This window comes from Globicephala melas, chromosome 12 (assembly GCF_963455315.2).
Source record: "Globicephala melas chromosome 12, mGloMel1.2, whole genome shotgun sequence".
NCBI lineage: Eukaryota > Metazoa > Chordata > Mammalia > Artiodactyla > Delphinidae > Globicephala > Globicephala melas.
In genome coordinates this window covers 5,662,118-5,668,117 of record NC_083325.1, presented here as the reverse complement: position 1 = coordinate 5,668,117, position 6,000 = coordinate 5,662,118, and the positions used below count along the sequence as shown (strand labels likewise).

The 6,000-nt window shown below is 51.8% G+C and overlaps 1 long non-coding RNA gene across 1 annotated transcript; it reads left to right on the top strand.

Annotated features, from left to right (window-relative positions):
- The first annotated feature begins 443 nt into the window (after positions 1 to 443).
- Positions 444 to 5,135, top strand: LOC132598239 (uncharacterized). The gene is made up of 5 exons (XR_009566234.1): positions 444 to 571; positions 1,053 to 1,258; positions 2,475 to 2,621; positions 3,038 to 3,177; positions 3,622 to 5,135. It is a non-coding gene; the product is annotated as an uncharacterized lncRNA (long non-coding RNA).
- Positions 5,136 to 6,000: the final 865 nt, after the last annotated feature.

Here is a 6,000-nt window from a genome sequence, read left to right as displayed (position 1 = left end):
TCTGCCCGTGTGTGACTCTAACACTGTCTTCTTAGTCACTGGGAGAGTGGTCAGGACGCCTGTGGGTCATCTTCCTCTTGAGCCGTTGGTGGGGTGAGGGGTGCTTCCTTGGAGTATTTGGGAAGGGGGTCTTGCTTCTCCATTCAGATGCTGGAAAGAAAGGCGTGAACCCGTGATTCAGGTAGGAGACCATTTACTGCCCTACTTGATTCTCAGTCATTGTTTTGAGAAAGACACGAGCTTGAAGTTGTGGGAGAAGGCATGTATTTAACGCCGTGGCAAGTCTGTCAAGTCCACTCCGGAAATGGACCCAGGGTAACGGAGTGTTCTGAATAGAGAAATAATTACGACTTGTTATCAATGCATCATCACTTTATGGTACGGGACTAGTTTTCCTAAGTTAGTAACACGTATTTGCTGTAATTTTGTTTGTTTTTTTACTTAGCAAGCCTTTTGGATACAGATGGGATCAGAACAAACTTCACCCTGGTCCTGTTTCAGTTGCCAGCACTATTGACGCCCCTACTTTTACTGCCTTAATGTAGCCGGATCAAGCCTGAGACATCGCAAGGTGAGGTTCCGCAGACTCTGTGGGCGGGGACTGAATCCAGCAAGAATTGACCTTTGACTCTACCTCGTGGAGGGAATTCCCCTGTGCGGAGGACCTTAGCATCGGTTACTGGTTCCTCAGCATCTCGCTTGTTGTAAATTGACACTCCTTTGTTTACTCCTTCCTTTTTGTCATTTTCCTCCACTAGAACGTGAGTTCTTGGGGCAGGTTTTCAAAAATATATTAGAGACGTGAATATGAATGAATGGGCTGCCAACCCAGACCTTGGTCTTTTCTGAGCTTGGTTGCTGTGAACTGAAGTCAGCTTCCCCTGGTTGACCTGAGTAGATGCTGGCCATTAGATCTGGAAGCTCAGTTGTCTGCGAGGCCCCTTTGATGAAGCCTGGCAACCCCAGGCCTCACCTGTGTCTTCCTTAGGGCCTGTCCTCTGTGAGTGAGCCTTGGAATTTTCTTACTTGTTTGTGTTTTCTCCCTGCGGCAGCCAAAGACAGGGCCCTGGAGGAGGTGAGTGGCCCGAGGCCTCAGGCAGCGGCTCTCAGTGCTGGCAGGCGGCCCACAGACCACAGGGGAACTTGAGAGTATCGCCTGAGCCAGCCCCACGGCTCCCACCTGCACTCCCCAGGTCTCATTGGTGAGAGAGTGGCCTGGCGTGGGCATTTGTCAGACGCCTCTCGTGGGCACTCAGAGGTGAGAGCCACTGGAATAGCCCTTCCCACATTTTGTCCACATCAGAATCATCTGATGGTGGGGGGCTCGTCAGACCCGAGTTGTTTGCTTCCTCCTCTAGTTTCTGACTCAGTGCTCTGAGGTGGGAGCTTAGAATCTCTGTTTCTTCTTTTGGGGGGCAGATGTGCCACGTGGCTTGAGGGACCTTAGCTCCCTGACCAGGGATCGAACCCGTGCCCCCTGCGCTGGAAGCTCGGAGTCCTAACCACTGGACCGCCAGGGAAGTCCCAGAATCTGCATTTCTAACGAGCTGCCAGGAAGCGCTGCTTTTGTCCGGGCCGCACTTTGAGAACTGCTGCCCCAGGGCTCCGTCACAGCCACCCTGATTCTCGCTGACCCAGGGCTTTCTGCTTCCTGCCCCTGCTGCCCCGCCTCCCCCCTTTCTCCAGCTGGGGGGCTTTTGCTTTGCCTTCTTTACTGGTCTGCCCTTTGCTGAGCTCTGGGTTCGCCCCGACAGGATGTAGAAAAAATTGTTTTTATCCACTTTTGTCAAGCCAAAGGAGATGGGAATGCTTCTAAAGGCGTTCTAAGTGGGGGGGGAAACGGACTCCCCAGATGGGGAACTGTACGCATGGAAGTGGACGCAGTTGAGGGAGGCTGGGGCGTGGGCTCCGGGCTGGCTGGTTTGTGTTTGAGAGGCACACTTACGGGTGAGCCGTTTGGTATCTCTAGGAACGGGCTAGTCCTTGGAGGGGTCAGCGAGGCCCCAGATGTCAAAGCTAGAACACAGACGTGCTTAATAAAAGACTTGGTTAATCCAGGGCAGTTTGCGGAGTAAAGGGGAGGTCTTGGCTCTGAACTTCAGATCCGTTTTACAGTGTCTTTCCTAAGAGCACTGTCCAGTCCATAAACTATGGATTGGTGTGTCACTGCCCCTTGTCCTCCAGATTCAGCTGGTCTCTCCCATGCCACGTTAGGGGTGACCGTCCCCTTCCTTTTCCTCTCCGGTGGGGTGGGGGTCCCTTGCTCACGGCTCATGAACTGAGGCCAGCTACAGCTGTGTGAGGTCACTGATCCCACACAGGCTCCCTGGTGCAAGTGTAATAGCTCCGGGAGCGCTGGGTGAGGTGGGTGACCGGGAACCGCACGGAATGGTACCTCCTGTGAAAGCTGGAGTGCCAGACCCTGACGGGACATTGAGGAACCCGCATCCTCTTTGTGATTCGCTTCACCCGAGGTCCTCAGCCCAGCAGCCAAATCCTGTGGAGCCTGCCCTTGACCTCCTGCCCTGGGGGCCTGGAGTGTTCTGAAGATGACACATCAGAGTTGGCTCAGCCTGAAGTCTGCATGCCTGTCGGGAGAGTTGGCAGGTGCCCGTGCCCAGGTGCGGTTTTTTACATTACATGACACACGGATGAGAGGGCCGTGGGTGCATCTGGGGCCTGGCGGGGTGATTCAGGAACCATCACTGCTTCCCAGAAGCATGGCGCTTGGGTGTCAGCTGAGCAAATGTTCTGTGTGTCACTGAGATTATTAGAAAGCAGAGAACCATCCCATGACTTAGTGGAAGCTGGGGGCAGGGGCTCTATAGAAGCTGGAGGGGTATCAGGGCCGGAGGAGGTGGGAGGTGTGGGGAGGGCGGCCAGATCTGGAAACTTCGCTTCCCGTCTGGATAGACGGGAAGCCGCGGGGACTGTTGGCAGGCACGTCTTCCTGGCCACCCTCGGTGATGGGACATGCGGCTGGTTCTCTGCAGCAGAGTAATACCAACATGAATAATCCTTGCATTGCTTCTCATAGAAATCAAATCTCTAGGACAAGGAAATGTTGCTGTTTCTCGTTCTAAAGGAATGGAATGTCTCTACACCCCTCCCACCCATGGATAGCATGGTCCCATCTCCACGCGTGGCCTGGCAGTGCCCTGGGAGGTCGGCTTCTAGGTATGTTCTTCTGGACGGGCCATGTCCCCGGCCCAGAGGTGGAGGGTAAGGCAGCGGGAAGCAGGGGCACAGAGAGGGACAGTGGACCTCGAATCAGAGCAGCCTTCTGGAGTCTCCGGAGCCCACGGCAGAGGGAGGGCTTGGTTTGTGGATGCAGGATGCAACGGTGAGTGTGGGCGGGGGGGAATGGGGAGCTCTGCGGCCTTCGGTGGGGAGGCAGTCGGGGCTGGGTGCCCTGGGGACGGGGTGTAGGCATGACACGGGCCCAGCATCCAGCTGGCCTCTGTCCACGCCCCGGGCCCCGTGGGCAGGATGGGGGAGAGTGGGCAGTGGCCGTTAGAGTTCTCATCCCTTCGGGTGTCTCTCACTGGAACCAAGGTTAGGAGGAGGAACGCCAAGGAGGAGCTGGAAAGAACCGAATACTGAACAGAGTCTCTCCTGCAGCTCTGGAATGCTCTGTGCACGCTCTCTACGCCACGCCGTCTAGACGGCCTTGACCTTGAGGTGTGTCGGGCACTGCGCTCTTCCGATCCACACTTGTGCAGACCCATTCCCGACACTCTGTAGCATCGTCAGGCACAGACTCTGAGAACAGGAAAGGAATCTTCGAGCTCGTCAAGGCTGAATATAACAGTCCCCTAAGCACCCCAGACTCCTCCCTGGAACCTGTGGTTTGGGTACCTTATACGGCAAAAGGGGTTTTACAGGCGTGATTAAGTTGTGGATTTTCAGGTGGGAAGACTCTCCTGGATTATTCGGGGGGGCCCCACATAGAGTCACAAGAGTCCTCCTAGGACAAGAAGGTCAAAGAAAAAAGGCCACGTGCTGATGGAAGCCCGGGGGAAGAAAGGGCAATGTGCTGGGGGCCGCAGTCAAAGAATTGAGGACAAACTCTAGGCCATGGAAAAGGTAAGAGAAGGCTTGTCCCCTGGAGCCTTCAGAAGGACCTCAGCACCGCCAACACCTTGACTGTAGCCCCTTGAGACCATGTCAGACCTCTGACCCCCAGAACTGTAAGAGGAGCAGGTGGTATTGTTTTAAGCTATTGTTGGTGGTAATTTGTTACAGCAGCAAAAGGAAACTAATACAGAACTCATTGACCTCAGCCCTCTCTTTTTACAGCTGAGGAGACTGAAGCCCATTTGTGGTAGATACTTTCCTTTTTAGTTTGCTAATTTGTAAGTCGTTTATGAGAAGGGAATGATTTTTCTCCTGCCTCTGTGAATAAGACCAAGTTTTTTCCTGTAATTGTCCTGTTGACGAGAGCAGGCCTTAGAATTTTCAGTTTTATGGGGTCTGGTTGCTGTATTGATTCTATAGGTTCGATGGCCATATTTTCTTGAATCAAAATGAAAGAACTCTGATCTGATACGTATGAGTGGGCTTATGGGGATAATGAGACAGAGGCTATTCCGTAAAACCAGGGACAAATAGCCCGCGCTGTAATACATGGAGTAGTGGCCAACCCATGCCTTCCTGGCCGCCAGCTCCCGTCTCACCTCCCACACCCTCTGCCTCCACAGCACAAGGAAGGAAAGGGGGTGGAAATCTTGACACAGGGTTTTCAGAGGATGCTGCTGCTGATTTCTGAACCAGGACAGACTTTGAAAAGTCCTCCTGAGTCTAAAAAACGAAGACTCATTGCTTCAACCCTTGCAATAGACATCCTGGGCGACCTTCACCTCAAACCTCAGAGGATTTCGAGATACTACGGAACATTCTGTGCTTTGTTTATTTCCCATCAGTTGGTGGAGAAATTGAACCAATGCACTGGTGACAGTGGGAACAGGTCAGTGTAGGCCCTGGAGGGGAAGGAGGGTGCAGAAAATGTAGCCCTGGAGATATTGCAGGATCGGTTCCAGGCCACCACAATAATGCGAATATCGCAATAAAGTGAGTCACATGGAGTTTTTGGTTTCCCCATGTATATAAAAGTAATGTTTACACTCTACTGTAACCTATCGAGCATGCAATAGCATTATGTGTAAAAAAGTACATACCTTAATTAAAAAATACTTTATTGCTAAAAAATGCTAACCATCACCTGAGCCTTCAGTGTGTCCTAACCTTTTTGCAATCATGTCAAAGATCCCAGATCATCATCACAATTACAGTAATAATGAAAATGTTTGAAGTATTTGGAGAATTACCAAAATGTGAAACAGACACGAAGTGAGCAAACGCTAATGGAAAAATGATGCCAGTAGGCTTGCAGAGAGCTCGGTTGCCACGAACCTTCAATGTGTAATAAATGCAGAATCTGCAAATGGCAATAAAGCAAAGCCCAGTAAACCGAGGTCAGCCTGCACTGCTGCAGGCCGGGGGACTCGTTCTTGGGTGGCTGTGAGTCTGAGGCGTTAGTTATTGAAAGGACGATTCAAAGATTCGAACAATTCTTGTGGCTTGAGGATCAAGGTTTCCCACAGAAAAAGCTGAGGTTATGTAAATTCCTCTTCATGGATCACAAGATCAGCAGTTACCCTTCAGCAGGGCCAAAGGCACATTGCACGATTTCACTTCCTTTCTTTGGCTCTATTAATGTGGGCTGTCCTGTGCTATTTAGTGACTAGGATCTCAACCAAGGCAGGTCAGCTGGATTAATGTGTTTGGTGGACTACAGAGACCGTGTGGAGAGGACTCAGTTATTGACATGCCCTTCATCCTGGGATGACGATGGTATTTGGTGAGATTTACCTGCTCGGGTGAATTCACACCCTTGAAACTTCCTTGGCTTGACCCCAGATGTATAGCTCACTCTTCAGTCTTACCATGTCAAAATTATGGAACAGAAACAAATATTCCCCCTTCAACTGGTCCTTGGAA